Source organism: Bos taurus, chromosome 20, assembly GCF_002263795.3.
Source record: "Bos taurus isolate L1 Dominette 01449 registration number 42190680 breed Hereford chromosome 20, ARS-UCD2.0, whole genome shotgun sequence".
NCBI classification, from domain to species: Eukaryota; Metazoa; Chordata; class Mammalia; order Artiodactyla; family Bovidae; genus Bos; species Bos taurus.
The window spans coordinates 16,983,311-17,006,114 of NC_037347.1; the positions used below are offsets into that span (position 1 = coordinate 16,983,311).

At 39.6% G+C, this 22,804-nt stretch overlaps 1 protein-coding gene across 1 annotated transcript in view; it reads right to left on the reverse strand.

Annotated features, from left to right (window-relative positions):
- Nucleotides 1–12,621, reverse strand: part of IPO11 (importin 11) — a 204,064-nt gene extending 191,443 nt beyond the window's left edge. Inside the window, exon 1 of the mRNA XM_005221488.5 lies at nucleotides 12,462–12,621. The gene's annotated coding sequence lies outside the window, so the exon portion shown is untranslated. The remainder of the gene's footprint in view (nucleotides 1–12,461) is intronic.
- Between the last annotated feature and the right edge of the window lie 10,183 nt (nucleotides 12,622–22,804).

Below are 22,804 nucleotides of genomic sequence, written 5' to 3' on the forward strand. Positions count from 1 at the left end.
TATAGCAATGTTGTGGGATACAAGGTGAATATACAAAAGTCAAATGCTTTCCTGTATACCAACAATGAACAAGTGGAAGTGAAAATTAAAAACACAGTATCATTTACATTAGCACCCCCCAAAACTAAATATTTAGATATAAACTGAACAAAATATATACATGATCTCTATGAGGAAAACAACAAAATACCAATGAACAAACTCAAAGAACAACTAAATAAATAGATATTCCATGTTCATGGATAGGAAGACTCAACACTGTCAACATGTTACTTCTTCTCAACCTGATTTTTGGATTTTGATTGGAACCAAAACTCAAAATTTTCTTACAGATACAAACAATCTGATTCTAATCTTTACACAGAGAAACAAAAGACCTGGAGTAGCCACTACAATACTGAAGAACAAACCAGGAGACTAACATTATCCACTTCAAGACTTACTGTAAAGCTACAGGAATCAAGAGAGTGATTCCGGTGAAAGAGTAGACAAACAGATCAATGAAACAGATTGGAAAGCCCGGAAATAGACACCCATAAATTCAATCTTTGACAAAGGAGCAAGGGCCAAACAATGGAGGAAAGACAGTCTCTTCAATAAATGGTACAGGATCAACTGAACCTCCATATGCAAAACAAAACAAATCTAAACATAGGCTTTACATCTTTCACAAAAATTAACTCAAAATGGATTACAGACCTACATTTAAATATAAAATTCTAGAAAATAACCTAGGAGAAAACCTAGATGACCTTGGGTGTGGTGGTTTGTTTTTAGACACAATACCAAAGACCCAATCCATAAAAGAAATAATTGATCAGCTGGACTTCACTAAAATTAGAAACTTCTGTTCTGCAAAAGATAGTATCAAGAATGAGAAGACAAACCACAGACAGGGATAAAATATGTACAAAAGACATATCTGATAATGAATTGTTATCCAAAATATAAAAAGAACTCTCAAGACTACCTGGCACTCCATGGGGTCACAAAGAGTTGGACACGACAGAGTGACTGAACTGAACAGGACTAGCTGGCAGTCCAGTGGATAAGGCTCCGTGCTTCCACTGCAGGGGACTCAGGTTCAATCCCTGGTCAGGGAACTAAGATCCTGCTTGCTGTGCAGCATGGCCAAAAAAAAAAGAAGAAGAAAAGGCAAAATGCATGCTGCAGTCCCTGGGGTCACAAAGAGTCGGACGTGACTGAGCGACTGAACTGAAGACTCAACAACAAAAAAATCAGTCTGATTAAAAAACGGGCCAAAGACCTTAACAAACACCTTACCAAAGAAGATATACAGATGTGAAAATAATCAAGAAGGTGCTCCACGTCATATGCTATTGGGGAAACACAAATTAAAATGTCAATGAGATACACTACACCTATTAGAATGGCCAAATGGTAGGCAGCAAGAACGTGGAGCAACAGGAACTCTCACACATCGCTGTCGGAAGTACAAAATTGTATAACCGCTTTAGACGACTGTTTGGTGGTTTCTTAAACATACTCTTACTATACAATCCAGCCATTGCATCACATGGTATTTACCCAAAGCAGCTGAGAACCTTTGTATCTACACAAAACCCTACACATACAGGTTTATAGCAGCTTTATTCCTAACTGCCAAAACTTGGAAGTAATCGAGATATTCTTCAGCAGGTGGATGGATAAATAAACTGTGGTGCATCAAGACAATGGAATATTATTCAATGCTACAAAGACAGGATCTACCAAGCCACAAATAAAAAAGGATTGAGAAACATGTGGAGTGACTTCAGTTTGAGGTGATGAAATGTTCTAAAATTGTTGGTAGTGATGACCGCACATGTCTGTGAATATACTAAAAATCACTGAATTGTATGCTTGCAGTGAGTGAATTGTATGGTCTGTGCATTATATCTTAATTAAGCTGTTATTTTCTTTTAAGTGCTCTAACTATGTAAATGCCGAAGTTAGCACAAGACCAAGAAAAGTAACTGAAGAAATGAAAAACATGTGGCTGAAGTATTAATAAGTAATGTTAATAAGAGCAAGAAAGAGTAATAGTTTAAGAAATTAAAGCAAGATTAAAGGACATAAGACTTCTGCAATAATATGGAAGGTTCCAGAGATGCTCAGTTCCATTCAGTCGCTCAGTCGTGTCCGACTCTTTGCGACCCCATGAATCGCAGCACGCCAGGCCTCCCTGTCCAGCACCAACTCCCGAAGTTCACTCAGACTCACATCCATCGAGTCGGTGATGCCATCCAGCCATCTCATCCTCTGACGTCCCCTTCTCCTCCTGCCCCCAATCCCTCCCAGCATCAGAGTCTTTTCCGATGAGTCAACTCTTCACATCAGGTGGCCAAAGATTGGAGTTTCAGCTTTAGCATCATTCCTTCCAAAGAACACCCAGGGCTGATCTCCTTTAGGATGGACTGCTTGGATCTCCCTGCAGTCCAAGGGACTCTTCAAGAGTTTTCTCCAACACCACAGTTCAAAAACATCAATTCTTTGGCGCTCAGCTTTCTTCACAGTCCAATTCTCACATCCATACATGACCACTGGAAAAACCAGAGATGCTAGTCCCATTCAAATCCACACTGCACCATTTGAATTCACTTCAGTTTCTCAACAGGAAAACTCTCCTCCATACGTGCATTATAGGTTGTTTAGCATCCTTGCACAGTATACATAAAGACGGTTTTGACTCGAAATGCTTCCATATATCTCCAAATACCTTTACGTTAAAGAACCATCAGAGCTATTGCAAAATTCTCTACAAGATGTCATGCAGTCAAAGACTGATCTACTTTGGGATAAAAAATACACAATAAAACATAGAAAACAACAAGAAAGAGAGGAGATATTCCCTTGCTTACTCTTCTCCACTCCTAAAATATTCTACCTATTGAAGAGTTTCAAAGGACCTACAAACTCTTTAGTGGTAGAAATCCAAGTTTAAATCCTAAACCAATTAGAATTTTAAAAATGGTCTTTTTTAGTCTGTTGTGTAATTAGAGGAGTATCTATAATGTCAAATAAAAAAATACTACATAAAATATATGCAGCAAAGCTATATAAATAAAAAATGTCTAAGAATAAAGACAAGCGAGAAACAGAATTATAAAACAGTACTGTTCTAAAGTAGTCCCAGAAGTTAGAGAGATTTTAACAGTCTACACATTTCATTTTTATGATGAAAAATGATTTTTTTTTTAAGGCCAAGAATTTTCACTTTATATCTATTCTAAATTTGCATGGGAATATTTGCTTGATTTCTCTTCTGTAATCCTAAAACATTCCAAGAGCTTCAAATCATGATGTATTTCTCTTGACAAGCACATACCAAGAGATCATGGTGATATATTAAATATGCACATTTAAGTAGATAATGTGGTCAATAAGTGCACTCTCATCAAAACATTCAGGAGAAAGCTTACAAACTTGGTTTTCAGTAGCAAGAGTTGATAAGCAATAGTTCTGCCATATTTACCTAGATCTGTGATAGCAACATTTACCAAAAGACAATCCTCCTCATGAAGGGGACTTTGAGCCTTATAATCCAGTTTTAACTATAAATATTCATCTCTAAAAATCTTTATGAAGTGATGTCAAGAGTTTAAAATATTTAACAGACTGAGAAAAATGAAACAAAAAACATTTTTGATTTATTACTTTTCTTTTACATAATGCTCCACATACATATATATTGTACACTTTCATCGCATAAAAGGAAAATAAATTTGTGTTTGTTAGCAATAGTGTGTTTATCTTTAATTCCACTTTGAAGTCTTTTCATGTTCTACGAAAGCTTCCACATCAACATACTCCTTTACCAGAAAATGTCCTGCTGCTGCTGCTGCTAAGTCGCTTCAGTCGTGTCCGACTCTGTGCGACCCCATAGACGGCAGCCCACAAGGCTCCCCCATCCCTGGGATTCTCTAGGCAAGAACACTGGAGTGGGTTGCCATTTCCTTCTCCAATGCATGAAAGTAAAAAGTGAAAGTGAAGTCGCTCAGCCGTGTCCGACTCTTCGAGACCCCGTGGATTGCAGCCTACCAGGCTCCTCCGTCCATGGGATTTTCCAGGCAAGAGTACTGGAGTGGGGTGCCATTGCCTTCTCCGAGACAATGTCCTACTAGGATGTAAAAATAAACTGATTAATCTGCAGTGCCACCTGATGGTGAGAAGTAAGTAGCACATCCCAAAGAGTATGTTCAAGCATCCTTTTCCCTCAATGACGCGGGAAGAGAAGGACACTGCGATTCTCTTTAGTGACCACCTGGCCAGGACAACCATCTGCAAGGTGGCAGGGAAACTTCCTTAAACCACTGTCTCTACTTCTTTACTTGAACGCTGCATCATGAAAAATACTCTCATCTCTAACAAGAGAAAATGTGAGATGAAGATACGTTTTTGAGCTTCATACAAAATAAAATGATGGAACTTAAGAAAATGTAATATTCATAAGCAACGTTTTAGCATAAAGAAGACTGAGAAATTGTGGAATAGGAAAAGGCAGAGTGATAAGAGGAGCAGGATGAAAACCCCTAAAGAGAAAAACCTCGCAGTAGTCCACATTTGACAGGACAAATGTTCAGAAAGACGAAGAATGGCGAAATACAAGCCATTGAGAGTGACATAATAACTTGAAAGCTCCAGTTTTCCTCCTGGAAGAATAGGCACTAGGCAAATAACTTGAATGAAGAGTAGCCTTTTTGGTGAAATGTATAAACAATGCAGTATTTACCATAAATTACTGGAACATCCCCTACAGAGAGATGAGGGGAAGATGTCATTTTTTCAAAGACAGTTAAATGCCTGCAAGTCAAATCATGATCTACAGTTCAAGTCTATGAAAAGAAGAACAGAAGGCAGAAAACATAATCTGGAGGAATTATGGATAGGAAATATTACAAAATTGCTAAACTGCCTGGGGTCAAAAGCAAACTAGTCAAAGATGTGTCAAGGAAGAAATGAATTTCTGTGAAAACTAGGGGAAGAGTTCCAACATAATGAAAATAGAAAAGTTATCATACTAAAAAGCTTAAAGAAATGGATATTTTCATTACTGTGAGAAACCAAAATCTTAAAGCAGTTTGCCCAAAAAATAATAGTTAAATTTGAATCTGACCAAGCTTCTAGACAGCACGACCAGCACAGTTAGAGGGGAACTAGGCGGTGGTGAGATGAAATAAGAATGACCATGAGCTGGTAACTGTGAAACCTGGTGGTGAGCAGATAAGGTTCATCAGACAATTCCACCTACTTTTATGTATGTTTTTTAAATGGCAGCTAATGGAGAATATGAAAGCTGCTCATTCCTGACAACACGTGCTCTGGGAATCTTTAACTGCAGTAGATGTAAAGTGCTCCTTCCTCTACACCATTCTTACCTACAGAACATACTTCTATTACTACATCTATTTCCTTGTTAATTTGAGTCCCACCTACAAAATTAGGAGCTGCATAAAGGCAAGAACTGTGTCTTATTCATCTATACCTGCCTGCACCTAATATAATATGTCAAAGAGGTAGTAAATGCTCAGTAAATGTTTGAGGAACTTAAGGCAATAATGTGATTACAATTTCTAAGAGTGGAAGGCAGGCTTTCAGAAAAGGTGAAAAAGAGGTGAAAGAAACAACGTTTCTGGAAGTACAGGAATTACATCACAGTAGAGAGAGAAATATCTATAAAAGATACTACAAAAGTAAACAGTCTGCTGAAGGGCTAAAAAACAAATGAAGGAATAAACGAACCAACAGTTCACTCAGTATCGTCAGCTACTGAAATGGGGCACACTAAGCCAATAAACGACAACAATGCTTTTCACTGGGAATATCTAACTTCCTTTGTTCTAATCCTGTGCTCTTCATCAGGTTTCTCATATTTACTGGCTTATCATTAGACTTTCCCACATTCATTCATTCAAATATTTATTGAATACCTGCAAATGCCAGACATTATTCTAAGCACTTAGGATACAACAATGCACTAAAAAGGCCAAAAAAAGAAAAAAAAAAAAACTCTGTTCTCAGGAAGAGTATATTCTAGTGGGTTGAGACACAGAATAAATGTGTAACCTACATTGTGTGTAAAAAGGCAGTACACAGTGCCAGGATGCAGCTGTGAGAGAAGTCCCATCCAATAAACCCACGTATTGTGCCGTACTGGGAGTTTTCAGTAAAATGGCATTGAAATACGTCAGGAAGTCTTTTGCCTGTTTGGTATACATGGTCGTCCCCATGACTGAACATACCCTCACAAGTTAAGGAACTTTTCCTCAACAACAGTGACACCCACCAAGGCAACGCTGAGCAGTGAGGCCCCAACTAGTCTCACCACCACCTTCTTTGACATCTCTCTAGGTGAAAGGAAAAACACATATTTGTATAAAAACTGCTAAAGAACAGCAATTATGCTTACTGGTTTTAAAGTTCCTTGTCTGATGCCAAAGAAATGAGAAGGAAAAACTGTAAGTGTGATTCTGGACAAGACACTGTTCTTTGGGAGTAAATAGCACAGCCCAAATTTAATAGACCATAACTGACCAAATTTTAGTCAAAACTTTTTGCTAACTGTTAAGGGATCATCAGTCCTCTACAAATGTATGTATCTTTGACTAGTAGTTTCCAATTACTGATCCAGGATATCGTATGATTTGTCTTAGAAGAATCTCATAATCTTGCTGTGACAGTTTAGCCTGAAGAGTCATTTGTATTTATAAAAATTGATTCATTAAAACATGTATAGGCTGTATACCCAGTAGCATCTTCAGAATTAACAACTGTTCTACATTTCATCACTAAGATAATATTTTGCATCATTAAAATAATTTCCTATCACCTTGGAGCCATCTATGCCACTTCTCTCAACAGTAAAAATATCTAATTTAAGCATTCTGTTTTACTGGCCAAGAAACTGCATTCAAAAGGTAAAAGAGATAAATTGTGAATCCAGTATGGCCACAGGCAAATTAGTGACATGTCTGGGAATTTAGAATTCAAGCCTCCCATCACAACCCCATGCTCTCTACTGATCACCCAATTTTTTCTTTTAATTGGACTGGTGTCAAATACCAAGTGAAATTAACTGTTTTTTAAAAATCTTTAGACTTGAGAACCAAAATACAATAAAGACTATAGTTTATCTTCCTGATAAATATTACAGCAAAACTGAAAACCTAAATTAACAGTCAATGAAAACACAAGTTAAAAAGCTTAACATTAGAAGAAGAAATTGTAAATGACTAAGAAGATAAAGGATTACTATATAGAATATATATGGAATGCCTGTAAATCAACAAGAAATAAAAAACAGGACGAAGGATATATAGAGACAATTCACAGATGGGAAAAGTCAAATGGTCACCAAGTATCGGAACAGACAGATAGCCTCACTGGCTATGAGGAATTTTTTAAAAATTGAGATATTACTTTATAATCATCAGACTGGCAAAAATTACAAAGTCGAAAATATTCAGTGTTGCAAGAACCTATGTAAACAGAAACCTTTAAGCACTGCTGCTAGGAGTATACATTAGTAAAGGTACTTCAGAGAGCCATCTCGCCATTAGCAGTGACATGTGTGTGTGGGGGGTGTGGGTGTGTGTGTATGTATCCTATGATCAGGTAATATCCTATGCCCAGCAGTTCCACACTTGAAACTGTAACTAAAGAAACTCCTGCACAGGCTTACAAGGAAGAGAAAAGGATAAGGGTGTCTGTCTTGGCACTGTCTACAGTGAGAGCTAGAGACAATACACTACCCCTCTTTAATGGAATGGATACATAAAATATATCTTATCTTCCCCCTGTAGAATGTGTTCCCTCTGGCTGGAAAATTCTTCCCTCTAGCTATCAGCATGTCTTGCTGTTTAGCTTCAATCCAGTTTCTGCTCAAACTGTCAACTAATCAAATAAGTCTTCCCTCACTGCCTAATCTAAAATATAAAATAGCTTTCCCTTCAATCAAGAAACTCTCTAATCTGAATATCCTTCCTTCTATTTTCTAATCTTCCATTTTAATATTTTTAACTGTCTGATATTCTAATATACATGTTTTTATTGTCCAGAATCTCGATTATAATCTAAGATCTAGAGACCAGGGACTTCGACTTGTTGAAAGGTACATCACCAGAATCCAGAAGTAGTATCGGGCACGAAAGAGAATGATGAATAAATATTTGTTAAATAAATGAATCTAGTGACTAAATCCCAATCTCCGTGTACAGCTGTGTAAAGTCAAGTATTTGACGTTTCAAACTCACTCAGTCTAACCTCCAGAATATGTAACATTCACATTTTTTTCAACTTTCTGGTTATTCAAATTCCATTCACAGTACTCAGCAATAAAGCAGGAACTACCCTGAGAAATAAATAAGAGAGTCCTTCAATTCAGTTCTAGAGAGGAAAAAAGACAATTACAAAAGACATTATAAAAGCTATACTAAGCTGTTATTGAAGAACACTCAGAAGACCTAACTCACCCTAGGAACGCTAAGGGAGGCTTCCCAGAGAGCAAGGCCGCATTTGTGCTGAGTAGAAGTTATCCAGATGAGCACACACGGGTATTCATCAGACAGGGGATGGGTATGTTTGAGGCAAAACATACAAACATCTCAACTTTAAAAAAACATCTAACCACTTCTGAAGAACTGTAAACAATTCAGCATGACAAAAGAATGTGAGGCAGGAAATAACAGAAGGTGAAAGCAAAAAGCAAGCAAGACGCAAAGCATTATGTCTCTATTTCCTAAGCCTGGTAGTTTGGATTTTTATCTGAATGCCTGCATAAAAGGACTGCAGAATAACAGTACAATCAACCTACAGAAAAAGAAAGGATACAGAGGGGTGGTGCACTGTCAGAAGCAAGGAAGTTTTTTAGAAGGTTTACACAGAAGGCCAGATAATACTGATAATCTGAACCAAGGTGGTAGCCACAGAGAAAAAGTAGATGAAAGAGATGAAACAAGATTTGGTTAATTAGTATATAGAAGAGTGAGGGAAGGTCGGCACATCAACGTAATAACAGGGAAGAGTTAAGGTTCTGGGTGTCTCCAACTGAGTGACAAGTTGTACACAAGAATCACAAGAGGAAGGGAAGCAACTTCAGAAAGGGTGAGATACACAGTTTTTTTGACATGAGTTTAAGGTGTCTTACAACAACCACAGTGCGTCAGTGCTTAAGGGTGATGTATGCTCAACAGAGATTTGGGAATCATCAGAATAAGGACAGAAGTTGAAGTCATAACAGATGAAATCCTTCAAATAGGGTAGGCAGAGAGGCAGAAGATAGTACCCCAGAGTGAAATGAATGTTTAAAGTGGCCAGAGAAGAGAGAAAATATACCAAGGAAAGACTGACCAAGATATAGAAGGGACGTAAGCAGACTACAGTGGCACAGAAACGTAAGAGAATTTTAAGGGGACAATCAGTCAAAATGTCAAAAGATTTACAAGATTCCATTAGATTTCAGACTAAAGAGACCAATAGAGACCATCACCCCATCAAATTCAGTGACGGCAACAGATGGCAGCCTTCAACACATCGAAAAATAAATAAATAAGTAATAGGAAGGTGGAGAAAATGAATATAGACAGCTCAAGAAACTTAAAAAAAATTATTACAGATAAAACTGAAGAGGAATCTAGAGTGAAAAGAGTATATTTAAGATGAGTGCAGTACGTTTAAATCCTAGTAAGTTAGAACCAGTTGAGAGTAAAATGGATAACCAACTGTTATGGACTGTATTCCCCAAAATTCATATGTTGGAGCCCTAACCCTCAGTATCCCCAATATTGAAGATAAGATGTTCGAAGATGTGATTAAGTTAAGTGAGGCTATCAGCGTGGCCTTTCATCCAGTGTGATCGGTGTTTTAAAGAGAAAAAGAGACACTAGAGGCTCTAGTGCTCAAAGGTTCAGCCACGTAAAGAGGCAAAAAGAGCGTGGTCATACGTAATGCAAGGAGAGAGGCCTCGGAAGCAATCAATTCTGCACTAACCTTGGTCTTGGGTTTCCAGCCTCCAGAACTGTGAGAAAATAAATTTCTGTCGTTGAAGCCACCCAGTCTCTGTTTTTTGTTATGTCAGCCCTAGCAAACGAATACATCAAGTAAACACTGTCCCTGAGGGGAAAAAAAATCCAGAGCACAATTAGAAATGAACAGATAAAGGTGGAGGAGTACGTGGGTGAAAGAGGGCAAAAGCAATGATGTTCCCAGCAATTCCTCTGTGAAGCAGAGGCCAAGATTATCCAGGAAAGAGTAAGGAAGGAAGGAGATGGCGGGCTAGGAACCACCATGGGAGACAAGAGTAATTACTAAAGACATCCAGGATTAGTAGGCTGCCTTTCCATTAGTCAACAAATGTTTGTTACTGAATGAATACCTAGCTGTCATTCATGAATGCTTTAGTTCAGTTTTGATAACTAGCTAAAGAAATGCATTATAGTGAATCAGAACCTGAGTTAAAAATCTAGATAATATGTGACCTTATGCAAGTCACTTAGCACTGCTGGGCCTTTAGCTGCTTCAACCAGACAAATCAGACTTGATATCCAGCATAAGACCACCTCAGATTAAAAATAAAAAGTGCTATAATTTTTATGCAGGTTTGTGCATGACCTTGGTCTTCAACTTTTACCAACCAACGTAGTGTGCCTCAGGCTATAATGTACATTCACGTTATCTGGAAAGCTTGTTAAAATGCAGATTCCGATTCAGTAGGTCTGGGTTAAGCTGGCGAGTGTGCACTTCTAACAAACTTCAGGTCATGCCATACACCACATTTTGAGCAGCAAGGGTAGAACACTGATCCAGCTCAAGTTCTACAAAGCTTTTAACTGTCGACTTATCTGTAATCAGCCTGACATTTAGAAAACCAAGCAAAAACACTCCAGATTCACACCTGCCCAAAATGTGTCTTGCTGTTTCCTAAAACACTCTGAAATTAAGTGACAGTCCCCATTTGGTGCAGACAGGAAAAGAAAGGAACTGTCATCAATAACACTAAACTAGGGAAAGCCCAAGATTAAATACAAACACACACACATACATATATACAACACAAAGGTTAAAATCTATCTAATCACACATATTTTCTTTCTCAAACTATGAACATTTCTGGAAAAACACACGTACTTATCTCTACAAAGATTTTCAGTACACTTTAACTGCCAAGGGTCTACAAGGATTCTTTTGCATTCTAGTTTGATCCTGAATAATCTTCACCTATTTATTTATAACATCCAATCATTATTATCACAACTAAATTCATTTGTGTTGAGTATTTCCTTCTGCTTTAGGAAGTGTAACTAGGGCAGCGACAGTCCAGCTGCCCTAAGGCTGTAATATACTGCCACAAATCACTGCTATAATTAAACTGTTTCTTTTATTCCCTGTTTTAGGAGTTACAGGGGGAAAATTCCACAATCCTACTACACCAATAGGGAGAGATATTCAGTCTAATTTCACAGAAAGCTTCTTCAGTGACAAAAGATGCAAGGGAATGTCATGAAAAGCATGTCGTAGTAACACTGCCTTTAACCTGAAGCCTCAGTAATGAATAGAGAAGTCTGAAATAACGTGAAAATGAAGGAATGAACTCCCAATCCGTGAAAAAAAATAAAAAGCATTACGGCTGTAAACTGCTCTTCCTTATTCCCTTCTGAAGAATAGACAAACTGCAAGGGCACTACCGCACTACAACCGAGCTCGTTCAAATGGGGTGGGGAGGGGAGATGTCAATTGCAATCTTGGCTCCAGGAGGCAATACAGCAATCCTACCTATGTAGTCAAGTTAATCTGAAAAGATAATGCTGCCCTCTTTCACCACCACGTTCACAAAAGGATAAAGAAAAATGACAGATGCAATGGGCCTCAATATAGTATTGCTGAATCACAAATACCCTCAAAACCTGCAGAAGAAGCTGGGCTCAAGCACTGGCGGCCATACCTTAGCAAGTAGGTCCTCTATGAAAATATAGAACTTCCTTCACTTTTTCTCTAAAGGCAAGCAAGGATCTAATAGTCAATTAAAGCTTTCACAGCATTGCTATTAGCAGCAATGTCGTGGATGCAATATGCAAAAACATACAAGGATTTTATACTAAAGACGACCACGATCTCTGCAAATTAGCACCACCTATCCCCCAAGGGCAAATGCACCACCCTAACCCGCAACGGCAGCCACAATGAGCATCCTACGTCCTCATTTTGACACCCAGTCCCTATTTCCCCGGACCCTGATTCCTCCGCGATCATGCTTCCCGCTGCCAGGCTTACTGGGGCAACCTCGAGCTCCCAGGGGTCCTTAAAGTAACAGAGAGCCAAGCCTACAGGCCGCCCTCTTCTCGCTACTGCTATGCCTGGCCTCCCAACAGCCACACGTTCTTCCCTCGCCTCTCAGGTCTCCGCTGCCCAGCCCACTCCTCCCTTCCACAGGCGCGCGCTCTGAGGCTCTCAAGCCGGTGCCTCACTGTTTGGCTCGGTCCGGAATAGTCGGTCTCTCCCGCTTCCACGCCCCAACACGAAGCGGCGTCGGCTGCTTCTGCGCCCCACGCTTCCAGTCCACACGCCGCCGCCTACTGATGCCGAAAGCGGCTTCTAGGAACGCGCCATGTTCAGCGTCGCGGCTCTAAACGACACGGGCGCGTGAATACTGCGTCACGGACACCGGAGCGCGTGGACTAGGCAAAGGGAGAAGATGATAGGAGAACGGAGAAAGGAGAGGGAGGAGCTTTCTCTTCGAAACCAAAGGCGCCGGCCATCAAAGGTAGCACTGTGCGCTTGCGCAATATAAGGAGCTGGGACCCCGGACGCAGCGCAATCTGTAACCATGGAAACCATAGGTTCGCTGTGCCCTGCTCCCAGGAAAATCAGTTGTTTCCTGGGTTGATTGAAGCTTAAATCAAAATAATTTCCCCTTTCTTATTATGGATATCAGCTGCCAAACTGCACTGTTTTACAGATCTGTCTAAAGAGAAAACATTTAAAATAATCCTACTCTCAGCGGTCAACCCTCCCACGTATATTTATTTTTTAAGGTCATACACTTGCTTGGTGGGCACTTTAGCCCAGAACGATGAGGAGGCGGGGGCGGGGGGGATTAAAATGAGATAAATCCAGTTATCTTTGCCTCTGCTATTAACTAGCTTAGTGACCTAAGTGTTCTTACATTTAGAAAAAAATTGTTGTAAGGAAATAGTCACGTGTTCATAAGGATTAATAATAATAATTTTTTTAAAAGATGGATAACAATCATTTAGAATGTGCCAGATACAGTTCTAAGATCTTCAGGTGAATCATTTAAATCAGGTGAATATTTAAATTCTTAAAACAACCGTATGAGATGCTTTTTACTGTGCCGACTTTACAAATGAAGAAGCTGAAGCTAGGAGAGGTCAAGTAACCTGTGAAAGTTCACACAGCTAGTAAGTAGCAGTGTTACGATTTGAATCAGACAAACATAAGCCTTGCATTACAAGGATGTCCATCACCTAAGAGCTGTTTTTCAAAGTAAAAATATTAAAAAGTACCTAAATGACCACCAAGAAAGGAATGATTAAATCATGACAGATGTATGTATAATACAAATTGTCAATACAATGCAAACATTAAAAATTATGTTGAAAAATAATCTGAAAAAGAATGGGTATGTAGAGGTACAGGCTTCCCTGTGGCTCAGTGTAAAGCACCCACCTGACAATGCAGGTGATGCAGGTTCAATCCCTGGGGCGGGAAGATGCCCTGGAGAAGGAAATGGCTACGCACTCCAGTATTCTCGCCTGTGTTGAATTAAAAAAATAGTCACAGTCTGAAAGTTGAGAGTCATGTTTCATTTGGCCAAAATTTTTAGGACTTAAGGCTGGGAGGAAGCATCTCAAGTAGCCCTGAGAGAACTGCTTGGAGGAGGTGGGGTGGGGGAGTGGTAGAAGTTTGCAATAAAGTGCAGGCAGTCTGAACATCAAAAGTATTTTTGTGAATTAAAGAAAACATATCCCACGTTAAAAAATTTGGTATTTAAAAAAAAAATTGGTATTTTTCTATGTTTGGGAAGATGCAAGAGTCTGGGCTCACTGAAACCATTGCTTTCATATGCATCTTAGCTATCCTGAGGCCAGTATTCTGTGTTTTTTCATATACCGAGTACCTCAGTGCTCACTGTAGGGCCTGGCTGCAGCCTGATGGCTGCCAGATGGTGCAGGTCTTCTCCTGTAGTGCCCTGGAGGGCTGGAATCGCTGATGACTGTGACATCCTTGTTCACTGATGTGGCAGGAAACACTCCATTTCTCACATGGGAAATCCCATGGACAGAAGAACCTGGTGGGCTACCGTGCATGGAGTTGCAAGAGTCGAACACAACTTAGCAGCTGCTGCTGCTGCTAAGTCGCTTCAGTCGTGTCCAACTCTGTGCACATAGACAGTAGCCAACCAGGTTCCCCCATCCCTGGGATTCTCCAGGCAAGAGTAGTGGAGTGGGCTGCCATTTCCTTTTCCAATGCATGAAAGTGAAAAGTGAAAGTGAAATTGCTCAGTCGTGTCCAACTCTTAGCGACCCCATGGACTGCAGCCTATCAGGCTCTGCCACCCATGGGATTTTCCAGGCAAGAGTACTAGAGTGGGGTGCCATTGCCTTCTCCTCATTTGAGTTTCCAGTTTATGCTGCTCATCCATAGATCACACATTGCATAACAAGGCTATAAGGAATATGCAACAAAGTAGAGAAAAGATTCCAGTTCCAGTTCCAGTTCAGTCGCTCAGTAGTGTCCGACTCTTAACCTAATTTTAATTAAGATGAAAAAAATCAGTTTAGGAGGCTCTTTTCTCTTTGGAATAATGGGTTCTTCAGATATTGAAGGAAAGCTGTAACAGAAAAATGCACATAGATACATTTTCCCTACAATTTCAGGGCACCAAATTAATATGCACTTGGAGGTCCTAGCTTCAGCTACTATGAATGTAAAGTCTAGTAGGAAAAAAATGTGTACAGCTGGATGAATAATTTCATATAATTGCATTTTGTTGCTATATTCTCATAGTCTCAGAGTCTTTGGAGGAAAAAGACAAATATTAATTTAAATTAAATAATCACTGGACTGTTCAGAGTATATTTAAAATATAAATATATATTCAGTGCTTTTCCCCAAAAACAGTTGAAAACTAAAAGAGAAAACAGAAAGTTGATGAAACCAATGCTAAGTTAAAGATACATCAGAGCTTTCCTCACCCATCAGTCTCAAGTAAGTTCCAAGATACAGATAAAGATGATAATGCAACTCATTGGTCTCAGTAATTGTATTATGATTACTAAGTTCTAGATCTTTCCTGTGCACCAGTTACTGTTCTAAGTGTTCTTTTAAGTGTTTGACATTAAACTGAAGACATCACATATGATTTAATTATCCTCATCAGCACCCTAGATGGAAAATATTCTTTGCTTTATTTTACAGATTAGAAGATGATGCAGGACTTTATAACTGGCACCAGGTGGTGCCAGTTATAAAGAACCCACCTGTCAATGAGGGAGACATACGAGATATGGATTTGATCCCTGCATCGGGAAGATCCCCTAGAGGAGGGCATGGCAAACCACTCCAATATTCTTGCCTGAAAATCTGATGGACAGAGTAGCCTGGTGGGTTACAGTTCTTGGGATTGCAAAGACTTATTTTCCTAACCTGGTAAACTTCAAATGAGTTAATTTATAAGCAGCTAAAAAAAAAAAAAACTATATTATAGAGTTGCCTAAGACCCAATTTTACCCTGGTCCACTGAAGCAACTTGGCAGGTTCATATGAATTAAGTAATTCCAAATTCTTAGGTGAAGGGGCACAGTGTAGATAGAATAAAAGAGCCAAACCCCAGTCCCTGAAATCTGTGAATATATTACTTTTCATTGGAAGGACTGATGCTGAAGCTGAAGCTCCAATACTTTGGCCACTTGATGCAAAGAGCCGACTCATTAGTAAAGACCCTGATGCTGGGAAAGATTGAAGGTGGGAGGAGAAGGGGACGACAGAAGATGAGATGGTTGGATGGCATCACCAACTCAATGGGCATGAGTTTGAGTAAACTCTGGGAGTTGGTGAGGGACAGGGAGGCCTGGCATGCTGCAGTCCATGGGGTCGCAAAGAGTTGGACATGACTGAGCAACTGAACTGATAATACTTTTCATGGAAAAGGGACTTTGCTAATATGGTTAAATTAAAAATCTTGAGATGGGAATGTTATCTACTGAACCCAATGTATTCACAGGGGTCTTCATAAGAGGGAGACGGGAGTATCAGAAAGAGAGAAATGTGACTCCGGGAGCAGAGGTCACAGCGACATGTGCCATAAGTCAAGGAATGCAGGCAGCATATAGAAGTTGGGAAAGACATGGAAATGGATTCTCCCCTACAGCTTCTGTAAGAAACTCAGTCCTGCAGATGACTTTAGACAGCTGACCTTCAGAACTCTCAGACAATAAATCTGTTTTTGTGGCACCAGTGGTAAAGAACCTGCCTGCAAATGCAGGAGATGTAAGAGTCACAGGTTCAACCCATGGGTTGGGAAGATCCCCTGCAGGAGGATACAGCACATCACTCCAGTATTCTTGCCTAGATAATCTCATGGACAGAGGAGCCTGGTGGGCTATGGTCCATAGGGTCACAAAGAGTTGGACATGACTGAAACAACTTAGCACAACACTATTTGTGATCATTTTTTATAGTAGCGATAGAACACTAATATGTACTCCCAAGTCATAGGATTTCCAATTTGCTACACACCATTTAATATTGCAACTAGGGTAAAATCAAGTCTTGGGCAGCTCTATAATATAGTTTATTTTAGCTGCTTATACATTAACTCACTTGAAGTTTACCAGGTTAGGAGAATAAGACTTTGAGGAACTAATTGGTCTGCCCTTGGTGATATAATTTCGCAGCAGATTCAGTTTTGTTTATAATTTTTAAAAAACTTGAAACAATATGTCTTTCACTAAGGACTGATTACATAAATTATGGTATGTTCATACAATGGAATACTCTCTACCTATCAAAAATGGTAACATGGATTTATGCCAGTTAACATTAATGACTTCCCTGGTGGTCCAGTGCTTAATATTCTGTGCTTCCAATGCAGAGGGTACAGATTGAATCCATGGTTGGCGGGCGGGGAGGAACTAAGATCCCTGTATGTCATGCAATGCAGCCAAAATTTTAAAAAATAGTTTATCACGTTTAATTAGATAAGGACAGTAGCTTAGATGTAGATTTCACTTTCTAAAACCTTTTTGTATAATCTAAACTTTTTTGCAATGTTTGAGTATTACTTTAATAATCAAAGAAAACTAACAAATAAAATATTTCTCCTTTGGAAAAAAAATATAAGAATACCATGGACCTATGTATTTTTTAAGGTGAAATGACATTTTTTCATATTCTACTGATAAGAATGAAAATTGTTTTAGAAAATAATCTATTAGTATATCTTCAAAGACTAAAATGATCATATATTTTGACTAAATAACTCCGTTCTTGGATATATCTACTAGGGAAATAATTCAAAGTTTAGAAAATATTTTTCATAAATGCAGTAAAATGTGTATGGATCTATTTTAACAATAATAGTATAGGAAAGATTTAGTGAACTCTTACACATTCACAAAATTAAATCATCCAGAGCAGCTTTCAATATTGATTATCAACATTGTATAATAACTGGGAAGTGTACTTTTTATGTTAACTATCTTTGATGGGAAAAAACTGTAAATTATATGACCTCAACTATGTAAAAATATGTATTGGTAAAACAATAGGAGAAAAGTCTATATAAAAATGTTCACAGAAGTTATCCCAGAATAGTGAGATTAGAGTAACTTTTTCTTCTTTTTTCACCTTCTGTATTTTTCAGGATTTTTTCAAGTTAAGTTTTTGGTTTTGTTATTTTTACAATGTAGTCGTCCTATCTTTGGGGCCCAGGAGAAAGAAGGGGAAAACAAATTAGTTTTACTTACTTCATCTCTGTCATTAATTGTTACTTTGCACACTATTCTTCAATTCATAGTAACAAAGATTTAACTTTGTAACTCCATACTTTAGAATTCACTTAAATCTCATTTTATTGTTGCTGCTGGGGCTGCTAAATCACTTCAGTCATGTCCGACTCTGTGCGACCCCATAGACTGCAGCCCACCAGGCTCCACCGTCCCTGGGATTCTCCAGGCAAGAACACTGGAGTGGGTTGCCATTTCCTTCTCCAATACATGAAAGTGAAAAGTGAAAGTAAAGTTGCTCGGTCCTGTCCGACTCTTTGCGACCCCATGGACTGCAGCCTACCAGGCTCCTCCGCCAATGGGATTTTCCAGGCAAGAGTACTGGAGTGGGGTGCCATTATTGTTGTTTAGTGGCTAAATCCTATGGCCCATAACCCGCCAGGCTCCTCTGTAGTTGAGATTCTCCAGGCAAGAATTCTGGAGTTGGTTACCATTTCCTTCTCCTGGATCAGGGGATCTTCCTGACCCAGGGATTGAACCTCCATCTCTTGCATTGGCAGGTGGATTCTTTACCACTGAAGCCACTAGCGAAGCCTGAATCTTATTCAGTTAAGTTCATTTCAGTCACGTCTGACTCTTTGCAACCCATGAACTGCAGCACGCCAGGCGTCCCTGTCCATCACCAACTCCCGGAGTTCACCCAAACTCACGTCCATCGAGTCGGTGATGCCATCCAGCCATCTCATCCTCTGTTGTCCCCTTCTCCTCCTGCCCCCAATCCCTCCCAGCATCAGAGTCTTTTCCAATGAGTCAACTCTTCGCATCAAGTGGCCAAAGTACCTTGCGTCTATCACCAGTCACATCCACAACTGGGTATTGTAACTCCTTCATTCTTTCTGGAGTTATTTCTCCACTGATCTCCAGTAGCATATTGGGCACCTACTGACCTGGGGAGTTCCTCTTTCAGTATCCTATCATTTTGCCTTTTCATACTGTTCATGGGGTTCTCAAGGCAAGAATACTCAAGTGGTTTGCCATTCCCTTCTCCAGTGGACCACATTTTGTCCGACCTCTCCACCATGACCCGCCCGTCTTGGGTGGCCCCACACGGCATGGGTTAGTTTCATCGAGTTAGACAAGGCTGTGGTCCTAGTGTGATTAGATTGACTAGTTTTCTGTGAGTATGGTTTCAGTGTGTCTGCCCTCTGATGCCCATAGTCTGTTATTAAAGAGATAAATTAATTTAGCTTGTATCTATATTAACTTAGTATCCTTTGATTTCCTGCCATTCCACCACAGTTGTTCCGAGAACCTTCCTGGATACCAAAATCTGCAAATGACTAAGTCCTTTAGAGAAGATGACTTGGTACACTGGGTCCTTAGTATCCACGGATGTTTAATCAGCAGATTGACTGTAATGGCAACATTCATGACAGAGAACAAGGGAAGCAACAAAAGGCAGCTGCTGTGGCAAGGGTACAGCCTTCCGCCCTTACCTTTGCTGCCAACTGCATGAAAGACCTTGCACACACACCTCTAGTCTCTGTGAGACTCAGCTCTTTTGTATGTAAATAGGATAACTATGCTTGCCCTAACAACTTTTCAAGGTTTCACTGAAAATCTAATTGAGTGAACAACACTCTGAAACCCATAAAATGCAATATGAAAACATAATATATAAATACAAATATAAAAATATAAAATAGGCTCTGTTACAATCCAGGAATAGAGTTCTCAGTGAAATAATGTTTCTGTTGTATTTGGAAAGCTTCAAAGTGCTTTATTTTGCAACAGAATATATATATTTTTTATAGTAAGGATAGGAAAACATTTATCCCATAGATGCTTTTGGAAGGTATCAATTATTACATATTAGGTTTTCACTAACAATTATTAGATATTTACTAACAATGCTTAGACTCATCATGCTAGTATTAAACAGAGACCAAAATCATCTTTCTTCATTAGTTATATTAATTTAAACAGCATTTAAGTAAGATGAAAAAATGATAACATTTGTAATAGAAGAATACTAAGAATCTCATAGTATTCACAGGAAGATCCCCTGGAGAAGGAAATGGCAACCCACTCCAGCACTCTTGCCTGGAAAATTCCATGGACGGAGGAGTCTGGTAGGTTACTGTCCACGGGGTTGCAAAGAGACAGACACAACGTGAGCAACTTCACTTTCTTTTCTCTTTGTCATAGTATTCAAGGTACATTACTTCTTTCAGCCAAATTTCATCTTATTTTTCTGTTACAATTTAGACAGCACAGTAGAAATTAAGTCTACTTCAACCCACTCCGGTGTTCTTGCCTGGAGAATCCCAGGGACGGGGGAGCCTGGTGGGCTGCCGTCTATGGGGTCGCACAGAGTCAGACATGACTGAAGCGACTTAGCAGCAGTAGCAGCAGCATAAGTTAAATCCTACTTTGTAAGGCAGCACTTCATTTTAGCGTTTAGATTTGGATGTCACAATATTTTTTTTGTTTTAATAAAATTTAACAGCTTGATAGTAAGTAGAGTTAAATTTAATTGTGTTTTATCTTGGGCAGGTGAATTACATTCCTTTTTTTCAAAGAAATACAGTATTTCACTTAATAAACCTGTTAAAAGTATGAAACTCAAACATTCTTAATGTCTTTATGACTTTTAACTACATTAAAAGTCTGTAAGGAAATATAATTTATACAAGAAAATGCTCACAATGTTTTATTTTTATCATTATATTTCCTGGCACCTTAAAAACGTTATCATTTCAAGCATGCTGTGAATTTAATAACCATCTTCTACAAAAGAAAACACTATTGTAATTCTTTTTCAAGATACATTTTGTTAACCTAAAAAACACTATAAGAATGGCAATGATTCAATTGTGCACTCCCAAACTGAAATAATTATTTTTAATTAACAAAGGATATAAATATGAGGCAGAGAAGCATAAAATTATTTTTTATAATTCCAAAGCCAATCATAGCTGCAAAGATAACTTCATGCTGATTTCTTTAATGTGGCTCATGTCTCAGCATCATCCACTCCCTAGTACTCATGGATCCACACTGCTTCCAATATTGTCTCACTTTGAATGCTGCTGCTGCTGCTGCTAAGTCACTTCAGTCGTGCCCGACTCTGTGCGACCCCATAGACGGCAGCCCAGCAGGTTTCCCCATCCCTGGGATTCTCCAGGCAAGAACACTGGAGTGGGTTGCCATTTCCTTCTCCAATGCATGAAAGGGAAAAGTGAAAGTGAAGTCGCTCAGTCGTGTCTGACTCTTAGCAACCCCATGGACTGCAGCCTACCAGGCTCCTCCATCCATGGGATTTTCCAGGCAAAAGTACTGGAGTGGGGTGCCATTGCCTTCTCCACTTTGAATGCTACCTTGGTACCAATAGAAAAAAATTGGAGAACACTTTCCCTGTACTGATGAGGGTAGCCCTTCCCATCCTTTTTCACTTCTATAGAAATTCCTCAACCAGTTATGTGATCTGAGTGCAGAAAGCAGTGAATGCCTTCCATCACTGTGCATCAGAATCTCCTAGGGGGTCTTTTAAAGATGCATTTGCCAAGGCCAAATCCTATTCTGATCCATAATGTTTAGGCATGAGCTTGGGAATGTGAATTTTCATTACATGTGGTATTAGTATGCTGCTAAGTTGCTTCAGTCATGTCCAACTCTGTGTGACCCCATAGATGGCAGCCCACCAGGCTCCTCTGTCCCTGGGATTCTCCAGGCAAGGATACTGGAGTGGGTTGCCATTTCCTTCTCCAATTAGTATGCTAGGGTTGCCATAATAAAATACCACAGACTGGGTGGCTTAAATAACAGAAATTCATTTTCTGTCAGTTCTGGAGGCTAGAAGCCTAAGATTGAGGTGTCAGCAGGGTTGGTTCCTCCTGAGGCCGTCTTCTTAACTTGCAGATGCCTGCCTTCTGGCTGTGTCCTCATATGGTTCTTCCTCTGTGCGCACACACCCCTGGTGTGTCTATGTGTATCCAAATTTCCTCCTTTCCTAAGGATACCATTCAGACTGGAATAGGTCACACTCTAAAAGCTTCATTTGAACACATTATTGACTGGGGGAAGTTTTGCAGAAACTAACCTCTGTGGCCAGCAGTTTGTTATGTAAGTGAATATTGAAACATGCCAGTCAAAAATGTTTGTGTTACAAAGACACAATACGACTCTGGTCAATCAGTTATTAACTTAGTCACCTCTTTTAAGGTCCTACGTCCAAATACAGTCAGATTCTGAGGTACTAGAAATTAGGGCATGAATTTGGGGACAACAGAGGTCAGCTCATAACGTATGCCCCAGTGTTCCAGATACAGGTGAGTCAAGGTTCATACCTCGGCAAACACCAATTTAGGCTGTAGGTCACCTGAATGTGCACACTCACCTCAGTCATTCAGCTTTATGAGACTTACTATGTGACCTCTTTCAGGAGGGTCTTGCTACTTCATTCCTAAAGAAACGTGTCATTTGGTTTCCATTCTTACTGTCCATCATGCTACATAAAATAGCATCTCCCGCCCATCCTGTCAATCCCTGTCTCCTCTGTTCTTTTCGTCACACTTATCATCACTGACATTCCTCACTAGAATGTAAGCTCCGTTTTATTTTGCTCACCACTGTACTCTCCCTCCCCACCCCATGGGTAGAACAGTGACCCAGGAAGATGAGAGTGTGCTGCAGGTGATCTTGTGCTCCTTCTTTCAAGTAAAAAGCAAGGTCTCCTGCTGAGAAGGAGCTAAGGAGGTGGTAAGGCAGGAGGCCTGAGAAGAATTAAGATTTGAAGATCCCTATGGAGAATGGGCAGAGAAGGCGATGGCACCCCCACT